Raw genomic sequence first — 20,121 nt, 5'->3', positions numbered from 1 at the left:
TGGTTCTCTTTTTAGGAGTTTATCCTTATAGATTTATACCAACACCACACTGTCTCATATGATACAATTCTAAATTTGATAAGTGGTGTGGTAGGCAGGAAAATGGCTCCTCAAAGAAGTTCATATCCTAATCCCTGGAACCTATAATATGTTTCCTTGTATGGCAAAAGGAACTTGACATATATGATTAAACTAAGGACAATGATATGGGGAGATTATCCTGGATTATCTAAGTGGGCCCAATCTAATCCACAAATCCTTAAAGGGGACAACCTTTACCCACTGAGCTCAAAGCGAGAGGGAGATGGTGACTCCTCTATACTCTCCAGAAATGGATATCATCCTGCTGATCCCTTGATTTAAGTCCAGTGATAACTGGGTTGGTTCTAATCTGCAGAAGTGTAAGAAAATAAATTTGAGTTATTTCACTAATTTTGTGGCAATATAGCAGCCATAGAAAATGAATACAAGTATAAAAACAATTCTTTCTACTGTTTTCCTTTTTTAAAGCTTATTTTGGTTATTCTTGGCCCTTCACTCTTCTATTTAAATTTTTAAAAGAATTTATCAAATTGTGTGGAAAATGAAATTTTGGAAAAAATTGTTTAAAATTCCAGCCATTTTAGCAAGAATTGCCATTTTCATGCCTGTCCATAAACACAGTATGGTGTTAATTTTATGTCAAATTGACTAAGCCACAGAACCAGGTATCTGGTCAAACTTTATTCCGAGTGTTTCTGTGAGGGTACTTTTGCATGAGTTTATATTTAAATTGGCAGACTGAGCAAAGCAGATTGCTCCCCTCTAGGGTGGATGGGCCTCATCCAATCATTTGAAGGCCTGAATAGAATAAAGTCTGATCCTTCCCTGAGTAAGAAAGAATTCTTTCCTGCCTGACTGCCTGCAAACTGGGACATCAATTTTTTTTTTTTTTCCTGCCCTCAGACTCGAACTGATATATTGGCTCTTCCTTTGGACTAGAACACTACCATCAGCTCTCCTGGGTTTCCAGCTTGCCAACTCACTCCGCATATCTTGGGATTTGCCCTCTTCCATAATCATGGAGCCAATTCCTTATAATATATATTTATGTGTATATATATCCTATTGATTCTGTTTCTCTGGAGAACAGTGACTGACACATATGGCATAATCCTCTAATTATTTGGGTCATCTTTTCTAATTTTTCTCTGTATAAGTCTTTCCCTTACGTCTTTTGTTAGATTTATGCTTGAGTACTATATAGATTTTATTGGTATCATAAATACTACCTTTTTATAATTTCATTTTATAGTTTGATGCTTGAGTATAATAGATGTTACATAAATGAATTTTGAAGACTCATCTTGTTTCTAGCAACAACTTAGCTCTGCTACTTTTTCTAATATCTTGTCAGTTCTCTAACACTTTTTTTTCATGGATATTCTATAGAGACTATTACACTAGCAAAGTCTAACCATTTTATTTCTATTTTCTAATCCTTATGCACTCTTCCTCAGTGTTGTAAAGTGTTGGTAGTATGTGTATTTGTGAAAGTAGTCTAAATGCAGTAATAAACAAATGAAACATTTCAGTGCATTGCTAAAACTGGATTCTCATGTGAGTGACCAGGGGAACTTTGCTTCATACAGTTCGTCCCAAACCCAAGTTCCTTTCACCATACAGCTCAGTTATCTTCTAGAAGCTCATTCTCCCCAACATTTAGCTACATAGAGAGAGAGAGAAAGCCTAAAGGATTGTATGGAAGGTTTCTTATAGCCCAGGTCTTGAAGTGGTATACATCACTTTTTCTCACATGAAATGTCACATGATTCCCCCTAACTGCAGAGAAGACTAAGAGAAATGTGCTATGTGCCCTGGAAAAAAAAGAGAACTGGATTGGTAAACACATAGCAGTCATTAGCAGTATCCCAGTTTTCTTTGGATAGCTATTCAGAATTAGAACTGATGGGCTAAAGTATATGCACACTTTTATGGTTTCATATTACTTTTAAGCTTTATTTTTGCACACAGTGTGATCTGAGGATATTGATACAATTTCAAATTGCCCTCAGAAGCTTTGTAGCAATTAGGACTTATTAAAAAAATTAATCTAACTCTAAGACTGCCTTCTTTCATGAAGTTATGGCAGCAATCTAGTATTTTTTCTATCTAAAAACAAACTTTTAAGAGTGCATTGTTCAGGGACTGTTAAGGAAGCCATCTCTAGGGAAAAAAAAAAAGAAATGCATTATCTTTCCGATCCCATTTGAGGCATCTTTATCATCCTTAAATCAAGTAACTAAAAATGGTGGGGAGGAAAATTCATGAAAGAACATTATGAAGGCTGTCAGTATATAATGATACTCTTTTGTATACTAATCTAATATCCTTTGAAATCGCTAAATTCATTTATTAGTTCTAACAACTGCTCTTTAGATTTCCAAGGCTTTTCTACAGAAATAACACATCAACTGCAAATAAGAAGTTTCATGTCTTCCTTTCTGATCTTTATGTCTTTTCAATCTTTTTTTTTTTTTTGACTTATTGCAAAGCTAGTGTCTCCAGTACAATGTTGAAAAGAAGTGCTGAAAGTAGGCATCCTTATATGTTTACAGTTTCAAGGGGGGAAATGCCCTGTATCAGTTTAAAAAAGTTTACTACTATTCCTATTTTGGCAATGTTATGTAGGACTGAAGTTAGTAGGTCTTTAAATGTTTGAAAGAATTCTCCAGTGAAAACAATTAGGCCTGGAATTTTCTTTGGGGGAAGGATTTTGATAACAAATTCGATTTTTAAAATAAATATAATTCCATTCAAATATCTTTTTTTGTCAATATTATTGTGGATTATTCAAGAACATTTTATTTAAGTGATCAAATCTGTTGTAATGAAGTAGTCATAGCACTTTTTTAATGTCTGAAAGATTTATGGTAATAATTCCTTTTTCATTCCTAATGTTGATAAATTGTGCTCACTTTTGATCATTTTATTTGATTATTTTAGATAGAGGGTTGTCAATGTTGATCTTGTCAAAGAATCATGTTTTAAGTCAGTATTTTCTATTGTCCATTTTCATTTTGTTGACTATTTTTCTTTACTGCTTCCTTCATTCTATTCTTTTGTCTAACTTTATTGATCTTTGTCTGACTTCTTACAGGGGGACTTTAGGTCACCCATTTTAGATATTATTTTTCTTTTGAATAAATTTTATTGGAGTATAGTTGACTTACAAAGTGTTAGTTTCAGGTGTACAGCAATTAAATCAGTTATACGCATATACATTCCTTTTCAGATTCTCTTCCCATATAGTTTATTACACAGTATTGGGTAGATTCCCCTGTGCTAATCAGTAGGTCCTTCTTACTCACCTATTTTCTATATAGTAATGTGTATTTGTCAGCTCCAACCCCCTAATTTATCCCTCTCCCTCCCCCATGTTTCCCCTTTGGTAACCATAATTTTGGTCTGTTTCTGTTTTCTGAATTCATTTTTATTATATTTCACATATTAGTGATCTCACATGATATTTGTCTTGTCTGACTTCACTTAGTATGATAATCTCTAGGTCCATCCATGTTGCTGCAAATGGCATTTTTTGTTCCTTTTTATGGTTGAGCAGTATTTCATTGTATATATGTACTGCATCTTCTTTATCCAGGCCTCTGCTATGGACATTTAGTTTGCATCCATGTCTTGACTATGGTAATGAACATTACATTACTGCAATGAACATTGGGGTGCATGTATCTCTTCAAATTATGGTTTTCTTCAGATAGATACCCAAGGTAGTTCTATTTTCAGCTTTTAAAAGAATCTCCATACTGTTTTCCCTAGTGATTGTGCCGATTTACATTCCCATCAACAGTGGAGGAGGGTTCCCTTTTCTCCACACCCTCTCCAGCATTTATTGTTTGTAGAATTTTTGATGATGGCCATTCTGACTGCTGTGAGGTGGTTCCTCATTGTAGTTCTGATTTTCATTTCTCTAATACTTAGCAATGTTATATATCTTTTCATGTGCTTTTTGGCCATCTGTCTGTCTTCTGATGGAGAAATGTCTGTTTAGATCTTCCGATCATTATTTATTTATTTATTTATGGTATGAAGTTGTATGAGATGTTCGTATATTTTGGAGATTAACCCCTTGTTGGTCATGTCATTTGCAAAAATTTTCTCACACTTCGTGGGTTGTCTTTTCATTTCATTTTGTTTATGGGTGTTTTTTTTTTTTTTGTGCTGTGCAAAAGCTTTTAAGCTTAATTAGGTTACATTTGTTTATCTTTGCTTTAATTTTCATTACTCTAGGAGGTGGGTCAAAAAAGACATTGCTGCAGGAGTTCCCATTGTGGCTCAGTGGGTTAATAACCTGACTTGTCTCTGTGAGGGTTCGAGTTTGATCCCCGGTCTTTCTCAGTAGGTTAAGGATCTGGTGTTGCTATAAGCTGCAGCATAGTTTGTAGATGCAGCTGGCATCTGGTGTTGCTGGGGCTGTGGTGTAGGCTGGAAGCTACAGATCTGATTCAACCCCTAGCCTAGGAACTTCCGTATGCCACAGGTACAGCCATAAAAAGAAAAATACATATATATTGTGGCAATTTACATCATCGAGTGTTCTACCTATGTTTTCCTCTAAGAGTTTTATGGTATCCAGTCTATGTTTTGTTAATCCATTTTGAATTTATTTTAGTGCATGGTGTTAGAAAGTGTTCTCATTTCATTTTTTACATGTAGCTGTTCAGTTTTCCCAGCACCACTTCTTAAAAGACTATCCTGCTTGTATGTTCTTGCCTCCTTTGTCATAGATTAATTGACCATAGGTGTGTTGGTTTATTTCTGGGACTTCCATGCAGTTCCATCGATCCATATTTCTGTTTTTGGGTCAGTACCATACTGTTTTGATAACTGTAGCTTTACTTTACAGGCAAGTTTGAAGTCTGGGAGTCTGATTCCTCCAGCTCTGTTTTCATTTCTCAAGATTGCTTTGGCTATTTGGGGTCTTTTGTTTCTCCATACATATTTAAACAATTTTTGTTCTAGGGAGTTCCCATTGTGGCTCAGCAGTAATTAACCTATTTAGTATCCATGGAGATGTGGGTTCAATCCCTGGCCTTGCTCAGTGGGTTAACTATCTGGTGTTGACATGAGCTGTGGTGTAGGTCACAGACGTGGCTTGAATCCTGCATTGCTGTGGTGTAGGCTTGCAGCTGTAGCTCCAATTTGACCCCTAGCCTGAGAACTTCCATGTGCCACCAGTAGGGCACTAAAAAGCAAAATAAATAAATAAATAAATAAATAATATATATATATATATATATATATATTTTTTTTTTGCTCTAGTTCTATGAAAAGTGAAAACACTATTGGTAGTTTGATAGGGATTGCTCTGAATCTGTAGATTGCCTTAGTCAGTAGAGTCATTTTGACAATGTTGATTATTGCAATACAGAGCATGGCATATCTTTCCATCTGTTTGTGTCATCTTCAATTTCCTTCATTAGTGTCTTATAGTTTTCAGAGTATAAGTCTTTTGCCTCCTTAGGTAGGTTTATTCCTAGGTATTTTATTTTCTTGAATGAGATGGTAAATAGGATTATTTCCTTAATTTCTCTTTCTGAGCCTTCATTTTGAGCATATAGGAATGCAAGAGATTTGTGTGAATTTATTCTGTATCCTGCAACTTTACCAAATTCATTGATGAGCTCTAGCAGTTTTCTGGTGGTATAATTAGAATTTTCTACATATAGTATCATGTTGTCTGCAAACAATGACAGTTTTACTTCTTTTCCAATATGGATTCCTTTTATTATTTTATATCTTCTTCTCTGATTGCCAGGGCTAGGACTTCTAAAATTATGTAGAATGAAAGTGGTGAGAGTAGACAGCCTTGTCTTGTTCCTGATCTTAGTGGGAAAGCCTTTAGCTTTTTTTTTTTTTTTTTTTGGTCCTTTTGTCTTTTCTAGGGCCACACCCACAGCAATGGAGGTTCCCAGGCTGGGGTCCAATGGGAGCTAGAGCTGCTGGCCTACACCACAGCCACAGTAACACGGGATCCGAACCGCATCTGCAACCCACATCACAGCTCATGGCAATGCCAGATCCTTAACCCACTGAGTGAGGCCAGGGATCAAAGCCATAACCTCATGGTCCTAGTCGGATTCATTTCTGCTGCGCCATGATGGGAACTCCTCCTCTTTGATCTTTATGATTTCCTTCCTTCTGCTGACTTTAGGTTTTGCTTGTTCTTCTTTTTCTAATTCATTTAGGTTGTGGGATAAGTTGTTGATTTGAGATTTTTCTTCTTTTTTGAGGAAGGCCTGTATTGCTATGACCTTCCCTCTGAGCACTGCTTTTGCTGTATCCCATAGATTTTGAGTGGTTGTGTCATTATCATTTGTCTTGAGGTATTTTTTTAATTTCCCTCTTGATTTCCTCATTGACCCATGGTTTTTTAATTGTTGTTTAGTCTCCATGTAGTAGGTTTTTTTCTCACTTCTTTTCCTGTGGTTGATTTCTAGTTTCATGCCCAATTATAAGATTTCTTTCTATACTCTGGATATGAGTATGTTGTCAGAGATATGAATTCTTAATATTTTCTTCAAGTCAATTACTTTCATTTCATTTTCTTAATATTTTAGAACAGAAGACTATTTCATCAATTTTTTTATGATTTGTGCTATTTTTGTTCTATAAGGAATCCAAATTCATGAAATTTTTTTTCTATTTTTTTGAGAAGGTTTACAGTTTTAGCTTTAATGTTTAGATCTCTGATCCATTTAGAGTTCATTTTAAAATATGATATGAAGTAAGGATTGAGATTCAATCAGTTTTCCCTATATATTAAGCTTTTCCTGAATAATTTGTTGAAAACACATTTCTTTCCTCATTTAGTTATTTTGGCAATGTATAGAAAAATCAGTTGACTGGAGGCTTTTTTCTGAATTCTCTATTCTGTTCTATTGATCTATGTTTTCATCCTTATGCCAATACCACAGTCTTTTGACTGCTGTGGCATTATAGTATGTTTTGAGATCAAATAATATCAGTGCTCCTAATTATATTCTTATTTAACACTATTTTATATATTTAGGTTACTTGCATTTACATATAGATTTAAAAGATTTGCTAGGATTTTGATTGGGATTGCTTTGACTCTATAGATAAATTTGGGGAGAAGTGACAATAATATTGAGTTTTCTTTTTTTGTTTTATTTTGTTTTGTTTTTTTGCCATTTCTTGGGCCACTCCTGCAGCACATGGAGGTTCCCAGGCTAGGGGTCGAATTGGAGCTGTAGCCACCAGTCTTCGCCAGAGCCACAGCAATGCGGGATCCGAGCTGCACCTGCAACCTACACCACAGCTCATGGCAATGCGGGGTCCTTAACCCACTGAGCAAGGCCAGGGATTGATCCCACAACCTCTTGGTTCCTAGTCGGATTTGTTAACCACTGAGCCGTGACGGGAACTCCAATATAGAGTTTTCTAATTCATAAAAATGGCAGAACTTTAAATTGGTTTAGGTCTTCTTCAATTTCATGATGTTTGCTAGTTTTCAGTTTATAGGGCTTGCACTTTTTAGAAAAATACATCTCTAAATCTTATTTTTAATGCAATTGTACCTGGTATTTTTTTCATTTTTTATTTTTTGAAAAAAATTTTATGTCCACACCTGTGGCATATGGAAGTTTCCAGGCTAGGAATCAAATTGGAGCTGCAGGGAGTTCCCATTGTGGGTCAGTGGGTTATGAACCTGACTAGTATCCATGAGGATGTGGGTGTGATCCCTGGCCTTGCTCAGTAGGCTAAGGATCCAGTGTTGCCCTGAGCTGTGGTATAGGCCTGCAGCTGCAGCCCCAATTCAACCCCTAGCCTGGGAACTTCCATATGCTTCAGGTGTGGCCCTAAAAAATGAAAAAAAAAAAAAAATCCAAGCCACATCTGTGACCTATGCCAAAGTTTGCAGCAATGCAAAATCCTTAATCCACTGAGTGAGGCTAGGGACCACAAGCTCAAGGACATTATGCTGGATTCTTAACCCACTGAGCCACAATGGCAACTCCCTCATTTTTCAAATTTTAATTTCCAATTGCTTCATTCTCAAATATGGGAATGCAATTGGTTTCTGTATATTGACTTTGTATCCTGTGATCTTGCTAAATTCATTTATAAGTTCTAATAGCTTTTCCTTAGTTTTAGGATTTTTTGTGTGCCCAATCATGGTGTCCACCAATAAGACAGTTTTCTTTCTTTCTTTTCAATCTGCATGTTTTTCCTTTCTTTTACTTAGCATACTAGGAAACTCTAATACTATGCTGAAGAGAATCTTGGAGGAAAACATTCAGTCTTTCACTCTTAAGTATGATATTACCTGTAGATTTTCTGAAAATAGACTTTTTCAAACTTAGGAAGTTCCTTCTGTCCCTAATTTGAAGAGAATTTCTCTCTTTTTTTTTTAGCCAAACACAGAAATTGGATTTAGTCAAACTTTTCTTCTGTATCTATTAAAATAATGTATTTTTCTTTTTTAATTCAATTAATATGATGAATTACGTGAATCGATTTTTCAAATGTTAAACCAACTTTGCATAATTGTGATTAAATTCACTCAGTCATGATATAGTATCTTTCTATGTGTTGCTTTTTTGTTGTTGGCTAATACTTGGTTAAGAAATTCTGAATCTCTGTTCACAGGGGATATTGCTTTATATTTTTCTTCTAACATATTTGCCTGCTTTTGGAGATATGGTATTATGGGCCTCATAAAATGAATTGAGAAATATTTTCTCCTCTTTGGTTTTCTGAGATTTTGTGTAGGACTGATATTATTTCTTCCCTAAATATCTGATAGTGAGGTATGGTTTTTAACAGATGTCAGGCACTAATATGATGAAACACAAACTATATAAACATATAAATGAAAAACAGTGTTCCAATTATATGATAGTAAGCATTTTTATATCTCCCACTATCTTAAAATAATGTATATTCTCATCAGATATTTTCTTGGATCAGCATACAACTTATTCTGATTTCTCCTAGAATAAGGGGAGGCTAGTCCACTAATAATGGATACCTTCAAAGAATTACTTAGAGAGGAAGAAAAGGAAAAGCTAAAGATTTTACATTTACTATTTTGTGAACCTATATATATACTTATTTTTATGTACCATTCAAAATAAGTTCAGGTCTAAGAGGGAAGGACAGTTTAGTGAAATTGCCCAAAACCTACCTTCTTCATCATGCCTCCTACTTTAAATATATCAAAACTAAGTAAACTAAAAGATTATCATTTAGCTATCACCATTAATAATAAAACAAAATGAAGGATGGAAAAAAGGATAAATATATGATCAGTACTTCTTATAGGTGATTATGTTTTATACAGAAAATGAAAATGCATATAAAAAATTAACTCGGTTATATATTTTAGGACATTATTCAAAGAGAGAAATATTTATCATTATAGTTTAGTATAAGACTTTCTATGTCATAATTTAATACTTTTATTGCTAATTTTTTAAGTTAAACATTGAATTTTTAACAAATTATGTCCAAATAATTAAGGCTGTGTTTAATGGAGAATGTTTGCGGGGGATAGTATATTATTGAAGGATGTTTTAAAATTTCAAACAAAAGGAACCCTGGCTATTATTAACTGCCTTACTCTCTTCACTTACTAATATCTACAAGTAAATAAAAATTACTTGCAGGTGTTTTTGGAGAAGTGAGGCATGTAACTTTTATTTAAAAAAATGGAGGAATAATAAACCCAACTTCAAAGCCCCTGTCAAAATTGAATCTTCTAGTCAGCTTCAGATAATTTGCTTGAAGGGAAATGAGGTGCTGATTTTCAGAGCTTTAGTGCTGGCAAATGCTTGGATGGCAAATTTCTTATAGAAAACTCACATCCAATTTATGTTCAGTGTCCTGCCCCTTACAATACAGTGGGGCCCTACTTCATTAAAACACATATTTCGTGAAAATAGTTGGTCCAGCTGCTCTAGGAAACAAATACTGTATTATAAAACAGTGTACCTTGAGTGCTTTGGTTGTCATTCATTAACATAGTTTCCAGTGAGAGTGACATTTCCAACTAATACAGAGTTCAAAGCAGAACTATACGAAATCCCCTTCCTTTTCTGCACCTGGTTTCCCCTCCCCCTTCCCTGCCAGCCCCTCCACAGTGGAGGCCCAGGCCTGGTTACTGTCACTAGCCAGGCTACAGCCTCAAATCCTAAGCCTGTGTTCTGGTTTCCCTCTGGGTCTTACTAGAGGTTTATCGACAAAACACAGGCTCCTCATGATCTATTTGAAAAGCCCTCTGCATTTGACAGGAAGATATGATCATCCTTCAGTAGTGAATACAGTGCTGTGTGTTGTCATTATGGAGAAAATGTTCTACAAGTGTGTGTATGGGGGGAAGTGAACTAGGGGTGGGATGTTTTCACTCTACTAGTGAAACAACCTCCTCTCTGCCAAAACCCTAAGATCTAGTCCCCTTTAGGAAACTCTCTCTAGGTTTTACTTTGGAAGCCATCTGCTCTCTCCGTAAGTATTGGCTCCCCAGGGTAATCCTGGCCTCTCAAAGTCTCAGCCTCACGTCCAGGGGAATTCCATACACAAGACAGGCAAAACTTGGCTTGTCCTTCTTGGAAAGAAGATTTTGCGGATCCAGCACTTTGCATGTGTTTATCCTTTGGGCCAGAGATAAAACTAAGCTTTCTAATTATGCAAACAAATACCAAATATTCATTCTCTCTCCTTTTCCCCACCCCTTCTTCTTCTTCTATTTTTTTTTAAAGAAAGTCATTATCATATAGTGTAAATAATACCTTGAATTTCAGTTTCAGTTCTTCCAGTTAATTACCATAAGAGCTAGTACAAGGTGTATTTAAATCTGGATATTGAATGAGCTGGACCCAATAGAATACAAGCAGATAAACAAAATGATGCAAAAAGCAAATAAAATGACTATTATTTTTCACTGCTGTCCCTTCAAACTTACTTTGTGGGCTATTTCTCCCTTACCACTACGATGAGGTCTTGGCAGGAAATTTCAAGTATGTTCAGATATGCAAGTATTCTAGTTATTTTTATGCATATTTAGAGTCTCATTACAGGACTAAAAATGTCATAATCACTGTTCCTTATTCTTATCACTGCCACCACCCCTTAGCTTATCCTCCTACCTGAGCTTGGTATTACTTTAGCCCTGGAGTCCAGAATGGGCAAAGAACACTCTTGACTTCTCTCTTTTTGCCACTTTTTTCTCTTCTCACTGTTGTCAGGTCTTCTCTGCATCCATCAGGCTTGGAGATAGGGTAATGAGGAAGGACAAGGAAGCAGCAGGATAGATCTCACTTGAGAGGCATGGAATAATCTGTGATAGAACCGTCTCAGGGTGTCAGTGTCCCAAAGTTAATTCTTTCTCTTCTGGGATGCCTTTGTGAATTTCTCAATGATATCACACTGGATCTTTCCAATCTCAACGTTCTTCTTTTTTGGCCACGCCTGCATTATGCAGAAGTTCCCAGGCCAGGGATAGAAACTGTGGCACAGCTGTAACCAGAGCCACAGCAGTAACAAAGCTGGATCCTTAACTGGCTGTGCCACAGGAGAACTCTCCCAATTTCAACTTTCTTGACCCTTACTTATCACTTGCTGGCTGCTTAAAATTCTTCCCTCAGCTTTCATGCATGTAGAAGTAATATCTCTCATTAGCATCACAGTTTCTTGGGGAAGGGAGTGGAATTCAAAGTAGCTCCATATTGCCTCTCTCTTATGTGGCCTACATCTGATCCATAAGAAAACTCAAATACCCTTGTCCTACCATGTAACAGAAGAGAGTTTTATTCTCAAGGTGGTCCTCTTTCTCTCGGTTCCCCCGCTTTGGGCCAAACTGTCTCCAGCTTCTCTTGCCATCCCAATGCTTCCAGACTACAGGATAGTAAGTCAACTCCTATAAGTAATTTCCTTTGAGCCCCCTTTCTTATTTAGATCAGGGGGAGGAGGAAGCACCCCTTCTATTCCACAGGAATGGAATTATACAAAACATGAACAGCTTTCTCCAGAATAATCCTTTTTTAGCCATTTGGCTTCAATTTTTTAAATCTTCATGGTGGATGATGGCTCAAGATCTCAAAATAAGGTCTATGTAACTCCAAATCTTGTACCCTGAATAACTAGGTAATATATATTACATTATTATAGATTAATAAAATTTGGTAGCTCTCAAAAAGGAAATTACAAATGATGGGGAACTAAGCCTTATGGTTGGACTCAGGTTAGGCATTTTTGGCAGAAATGCCACAGAGGAATCCTCTCAATGCATCATATCAGGAGGAAAATTGTGTCTATTTTTCCTATTACTATGGAGAATAACTCTGAATACTTGTAATATGTGCCAGGTTTTTTCACTATAAAGGTACTATTTCTCCTTTGTAATAGATAAATTTCATGTGGGAAGATACTTTAAGACTATTTAAATATCCTGATCTCTTGTCAAACTTTTACTCATTAGTTTCACAATCCACTGATGATTCTTGCTTGAAACAATTACTACTGTATTAGCTGCCAAATGACAGTAAATTTGTATACATTTAATAAACTAATATATAAAATAAAGAAGTAAGAACAGTAAAAGAGAGGCTTACTTTGCAGCAATATGGGTGGACCTAAAAATTATCATACTAAGTGAAGTTAGAAAGAGAAAGACAAATACCATATGTATTACTTATATGTGGAATCTAGAATATGATACAAGTGAACTTATCTATAAAACAGAAACAGGCTCACAGACATAGAGAACAGCTTTGTGGTGTCCAAGGTGGCAGGAAGGATAGAATTTGGGATTAACACATGTATACAATTATATATAGAATGGATAAACAATGAGGGCCTAATGTATAGCAGAGAGAAATATATTAGATATCCTGTAATAAACCATAATAGAAAAGAATATGAAAAAGAATGCTGAGGATGCTTAGAAACCAATAGAGAGAAGTTGGGTTCTGGGCACATCATTGGAGCCTATATCAAGCACCACCTGAAGGCAGTCTCATCTCTGAACTGTCCAGTTATGTGAGCCAATAAATAACCTTTATTTTTTAAGCCAAAAAAAGAGAGAGACTTGGGGAAAAAAATCAGATTAAAAAAAAAAAGAGAGAGAATGACTCAAAATGAGAGATAACATCATCAAAATTAACAAGCAATGAATGGATTAAATAATATTAAACACAGCTGAAAAAAGAACTAATATACTAGAACATGTATCTGTGATTATTCAGAATCCAGTCCAGTGAGATAGAGAAAACAATTTTTATTTATTTATTTTTATTTTTAATTTTTTTTTGATTTTCTTATTTATTGATTCTATTCTAGTTAAATAAAGGGGTTACAAAAATGTAAAACAGTCATTATGGAGATGAAAGGAGTGACATGATTAAACATAAAAGCAGTTACCTTCCAAACACACCCAATATTTTGGGTGTGTACTTATCAAATGTCCTGATATTGTTCTTGACATTTTTGTAACTTGCCCACTCTCTGTTGCTGTTTCCCCATTTTGGAAACAATGCAACTTGATTACCTATTCCATGTATAACTTCCCACATCTTTAATTTTGTGCTCCCTGACTACACTGTTGTGTAAAATATCAACTGGGCATGCTCCTAATGTTTCATTTGGAACACTGTCCTAGAGAAATCAACCAACCATATAAAAAACTCAGTGAAAGCAAGTGCCTAAGTGAAGGCAGAACCTGCTCTTTTGGGTTATTAGTGAGTGTTTTCAGAAACACATGCTAACATGGAAATGCATATGGTTAAACTCATAAATGTGGAATGCATTTAACAGATATGGACTTTGGAGATGAATATATTATATGATTATAAATATAAATCTAATTTGTACTCTTTTTTTTTGTCTTTTTGCCTTTTTCTAGGGCCACTCCCTTGGCATATGGAGATTCCCAGGCTAGGGGTCCAATTGGAGCCATAGCCACCGGCCTATGCCAGAGCCACAGCAATGCAGGATCTGAGCTTCGTCTGCAACCTACACCACAGCTCATGGCAACGCCAGATCCCTAACCCACTGAGCAAGGCCAGGGATCGAACCCGCAACCTCATGATTCCTAGTCGGATTCGTTAACCACTGTGCCACAACGGGAACTCCTAATTGTACTCTTTTTGTACATGCCTTCCTCACCCGAGTTGGCACAGCTGTGCATGATCTGGCCTATGCTGAGAAAACAATTTTTAAAGAAAATAAAGAGAAGTGGAAAATACAATAAGAAGACCTTAGGTGCTGAATAGATGTTTCAGAACATAAGATTATTAAGTATTTCTGAAGGAAAAAGGAGAGAGAAGTAAGAGACAGTAATTGAAAATTTTTCCAAGGTTGTTAAAAGTTATGACTCCTCAAACTCAGAAATTATAACAAGCAGGATAAATAAAACTAAATCCAGACTACACAGACCTTAGAAAAATTTCAGGACATCAAAAACTAAGAGAAATTTAAAGAAGAATAAACTATACAAGGACAGATTTGAAGACTGAAAGACTGAAATTTCAACTTAACAGCAGACTTACAGACAGCAATAATAGAAGTAAGAAGACAGTGGAATAATATCTTAAGCTGAGAAAATTACTGTCAACATAAAACTCTATATCCAGCTAAACAATCATTCACGAGTGATGTTATAAAGATTTTAAGAAAAGAAGATATGAGACTTTTTTCATTTTTTTCTCTTTTAAAATTTTTACATTTATTTATTTATTTTTATTGTTATTTCCCCAACACAATTTTTTTTCCCACTGTACAGCAAAAGGACACAGTTACACATACATATATACATACTTTTTTCTCCATTGTCATGCTCCATTGCAAGTATCTAGACAGAGTTCTCAGTGCTACACAGCAGTATCTCATTGTTAATCCATTCCAAAAGCAATAGTTTGCATCCATTAACCCCAAGCTCCCAATCCACCCCACTCCCTCCCCCTCTCCCTGGGCAACCACAAGTCTATTCTCCAAGTCCATGAGTTTCTTTTCTGTGGAAAGGTTCATTTGTGCTGTATATTAGATACCAGATATGAGTGATATCACGTGGTATTTGTCTTTCTCTTTCTAACTTACTTCACTCAGTATGAGAGTCTCTAGTTCCATCCATGTTGCTGCAAATGGCATTATTTCATTCCTTTTATGGCTGAGTAGTATTTCATTGTGTATATATACCACATCTTCCGAATCCAATCATCTGTTGATGGACATTTGGGTTGTTTCCATGTCTTGGCTATTGTGAATAGTGCTGCAATAAACACACAGATGCAAGTGTCTTTTTTAAGGAAAGTTTTGCCTGGATATATGCCCAAGAGTGGGATTGCTGGAACATACGGTAGTTCTAGGTATAGATTTCTAAGGCACCTCCATATTGGTCTTCACAGTGGTTGTATGAGCTTACATTCCCACCAACACTGCAGGAGGGTTCCCTTTTCTCCACACCTTCTCCAGCACTTGTTATTTGTGGACTTATTAATGATGGCCATTCTGACTGGTGTGAGAGATTTTACCATTAATGTTTTCTCTTTAAAAAATCTTTAGAAGTTTATGTGTTAGGAGGAATTCTAAGATGGCCCCTTGATATTCACCCCTGTTGTAAAAGACTTTCTACTAGGTACACCACTAATATGTTACTACTATAAAGAGATTTTGCTGATGTATTGATACATGCCAAATAAACTGATCTTAAGATAGGGAGATTATGAGTCCTTTAAATTTGGGCCCAGGGGTCAGAGACAGAGGAAATCAGAGAGATCCAAAGTATGTATAAAGGAAAAGTGAGAGGGCCACATGAAAAGTTACTGTGGGCAGCCTCTAATCTGAGTGATCCCTGGCCAACATCAACAATAGATGGGAATCTACATCCTATAAATACAAAGAACTGAATTCTGCCAATATATTGAATGATCTTGGAAGCAGAACATTTCCTAGAGCCTCCAGAAGGCAATGTAGTCCAGATGACAACCTGATTTCAACCTCTGGAAAAACTAATCAGAAGTCCACGCTTTGGCCTTTGTCTGGATTCATCTACACAAATGGAGATAACAGATGTATATTATTTTGAACCACTAAATTTGTAGTAATTTTGTATACTGCCATGGAATACTAACAGAGTGTAATTTAAGAAGATGGAGACTAGAGATATAAAAATCAATGATAAACTCTAAATAACCATTGACTGTGTAAGAAATATAAATAATAACTGGGCTATATAAAGAAGTTGGAAATTAAATGCTAGCAAAAATTATATTTGAAACAAAAATATGATCAAAGTTAAAAGTTGGAACATTAACTAAGTTTATGTTGATACTAAAGCTATTGATTAAATTTAAATTATGTTAATTGGGTATATATGTTCAAAATACAAAGGTGGCCACTAAAAATTATAGATAGAACGTATAACTTCTCTTTTTGTTGCATTCTTAGATCTATTTTTAATACCACAAATTCCCACTTCTACTTGAATCTAATCTGCTTTTTATCCTATCTTTGAGGGGTTTTTGGTTTGTTTCACATTTTTTTCTTTGCTTTGCTTCATCTAATGTACTTACCAAGAAGACTAGGGTGTGTTTATTTTTCTATTACAATGTTGAATGTAGAAAACTCTGGATGCAGAGGAAATCACAAATAAACTTCCATAATTTACTGCTATTAATATTACTATATGCCTGTGTTTGAATAGTTTATGTAGATAAATACAGAAAGATGTATCTATATACACCCTTATAGTTTTAGGATTCATACTCAGGCAGTATAGTGCAATAGTTAAAACGAAATTTTGGACTCAGAGATACCTGGGTTCAAGTTCAGCTGCACTATTTATAATCTAGGTGAACGTGAGTGAATTATATAACTTTCTGAGCCTCAGTTTCTTTAGCTATTAAATGGAGAGGATGATATCTTCATAGGATAATCACTGGCTTTTACTGCTGTGAGCTGTGGTGTAGGTCACAGATGTGGCTCAGATCTGATGTTGCTGTGGCTCTGGGGTAGGCTGGCAGCTATAGCTCTGATTCTACCCCTAGCGTGGGAACCTCCATATGCTGCCCGGATGAGGCCCTAAAAAGAAAAAATAAATAAATAAATAAATAAATAAATAAATAAATAAATTTATTTATTTCAATGACTATCTTTGATTTCTAAAATGTCCTCTTTCTTTCTTTCTTTCTTTCTTTCTTTCTTTCTTACTTTTCTTTTCTTTCTTTCTTACTTTTCTTTTCTTTCTTCTTTTTTTTTTTTAGGGCTGCATATGGAGGTTCCCAGGCTAGGGTTTGAATCAGAGTTGTAGCTGCCGGCCTACGCCACAGCCACAGCAAGGCAGGATCCGAGCCGTGTCTGTGACCTATACCACAGCTCAGGGCAACGCTGGATCCTTAACCCACTGAGCAAGGCCAGGGATCAAACCCACAACCTCATGGTTGCTAGTCAGATTCGTTTCCACTGCACCACGATGGGAACTCCTAAAATGTCCTTTTTCAAATAATCTTTTCTTATTGAACATACTATTCATTATGATTTCATGAAATTTGTATTTCTTCATTTTATGTCTTCAATCAACTTTAAATACATTTATTTATTTCATAAGGTCTTTGAAGTAGTTCTACTTTTCCAGTTCTTAGGTGATATTTTTCCTTTTTTTGTTGTTGTTGTATTTCTCTACCTTTTGATGAATTGTTTCGCTGGGAAAAAAATTAGACTGGACACTTAGCTCCCCAGGACTCTCAGATGATAGACAGTAAAGCACCAACTGTTTCTAGCAAAGTGAAAGGCCTTCACTCGGAAACATGCTAATCAGCTCCCCTCTCCTGATTCAAAAGCATACAAGCCACTATATTAGTTAAGTGATATATTCTCATTTACTATCTGAGCTGAGAGAATGATAAGAAATGGCCTGGAGATGTTTATGGAGGTCAGGAGAAAACATATAGAGCATGAGCTGACTGTTGAAATAGACTGAGTTCTGAATAGAATTTGTAGATTTAATGCGCCTTTGAGCTTTATCATCTTAGATATTTCCCCAGACACTTCCCCAGAGAGCAACACTTAGTGAGCTGCTAAGAAAAATGATCAAAACTACTAGAATCACTTTGTGATAACAAGCAACTTTACAAGACACTTGCACACTAGAAATCAGTACTAGTGTAATAACTGTACTACATTATGTGCTAAAGAACAATTGACTAATAACCAATATCAGGGCTTTTTATAATATAAATCCCACAATATTGGAAAAAAGTAATCTAATCCATGTGCACTGAATAGCTATAACTTTACAATAAAGACAAGTTACTAAAAAATCTTAAATCACGAATCTGAAAATTATTAGTGCAAATCAGACAAATGTTTCATGTCCACCCTGAGCCTAAAATAGTCCCTAACAGTGGTGTTTTTTATTTCGATTTGCAGACACACTTCACAGCATCATTACAGCATGCACATTTCAGGTGAGGTGGCCTAAACTGGGGCATGAAAATTACACTGAAGACCTCACACAAGGAATCCCAGACATCTTACAAAGACATTCTCTAAAGCAACATTAACATTAGATGCAGTTACATAGAATCTGATTTACTTTCCAGCAAGACTGAGAAATGATTTAGCTTAATGGAGACTTGGCTGTTATCAGACATACTACACTTAGTTTTATTCCCCTAAAGAGCCTTAAGGGGAGGTCAAATAGTAACAAAATATATTTTTTATCATCATGCTAAGAGGTTATTTTTTTCTTCCCTTTCAGTCTTCCAAGATTCAAATCCCAACCAATGCTGGCACATTATTTAATACTCCATGTCCATTTCCTTATCTAGAAATGTAAATAATATTACTTATCTCATGTGCTGGCTGTGAGGATTAAATAAGCTAAACTACAGTTGCTATTTTTACTATACTATAATATCACTTTTTCATTGTAGGCCTTCTGGAAAATACTGTGATGATAATGAAAAGTTACTTTAAAAATTTTTTTCTATGAGATGCATCTCTTGGGTTCCTTTATAGTGATAGACAATTAGTATTCATTATATCTTGTTTTTCTAACAATACTCAAGATGAAACACTTTCATCCCCGTTTTATAGATGATGTAAATGTGGTTCAGGAGAAGTTAAATAACTTAACTGTAAGCACACAGCCAGCAAGCTGATTTGAAACCAAATCATTCTGTCACCAAAAGGTCTGTGCTCTTTCTATTATTTCTGTGGATCCAAGGGAAACATGACCTGAATATAAGTGATCCTGGACACTTCTATTTTCCTGGATGAAAAGCAAGTCTGTGTGAGAGTGTGTATCTGTGTGTGAGTGTGTGGGGCAGCAGTGGGACCAGAGCAGTGGGACTAGTGTTGGGGTTGTCCTCCTTTCTCCCATCCTGGGCCAGGGACTGCTGGGGTAACCAGCTGGGGTCCTGCCTTCTGCCTCCCCTCATTGTTCACCCACTCATACCCTTCCTCTAGGAACTTAAAATGAAAACCACTTCTCTCCATCTCTCTTCCCCTCCCCTTGTGGAGGTGGAATGTGCTGGCTGGGGCAGAGAATTGAGTACCTGAGCCTGGGGATGGCTCCTCCCTGACTCTGCTGAGAGCCCCCTCCCTGCAATTTCTGAGAGGCCAGCTCCTGTGGTTTCTGGGTTACTGGAGCCTGGGCTGCAGCCTGGGAAGGCCGAGAGGCAGATGGCAGCGACTTCCAGCTCCTCTCCCCATCCAACCTCTGTGCCAGGGGCTTGGCTCTACCTGTGTGGTGGTGGGTGGATTGACTGTCAAGATGTGTGTCATGTACATACAACTACTGGTTGGAAGAGTTTTAGTCATTTAACAGATTTTTAAAATTTAGTTTGTAGATACCATTTAGTAAGGATATCAGTGTCAGAAGTAATGTGAAAATGTTAAATAGGAAAAGAGATCCATTAACATAGTACATGGTTGTTAAATTCAGGCTAATTATGGAATAATCTTATGTTTGTATTGGTGTAAGATTTGATGACTTTAGCTGTATGAATATATAACAGTCATACTGCAAATATCTTGTATCCCTTTGTGACCTAATTTTAAAACATTTTAAATTGTGTTGCAGTTATATGTTGCTATTTAGTA

This window comes from Phacochoerus africanus, chromosome 8 (genome assembly GCF_016906955.1).
Source record: "Phacochoerus africanus isolate WHEZ1 chromosome 8, ROS_Pafr_v1, whole genome shotgun sequence".
In the NCBI taxonomy this organism is placed as follows: domain Eukaryota; kingdom Metazoa; phylum Chordata; class Mammalia; order Artiodactyla; family Suidae; genus Phacochoerus; species Phacochoerus africanus.
The sequence above is the reverse complement of the archived record's forward strand: the minus strand, read 5'-3'. Positions refer to the sequence as shown.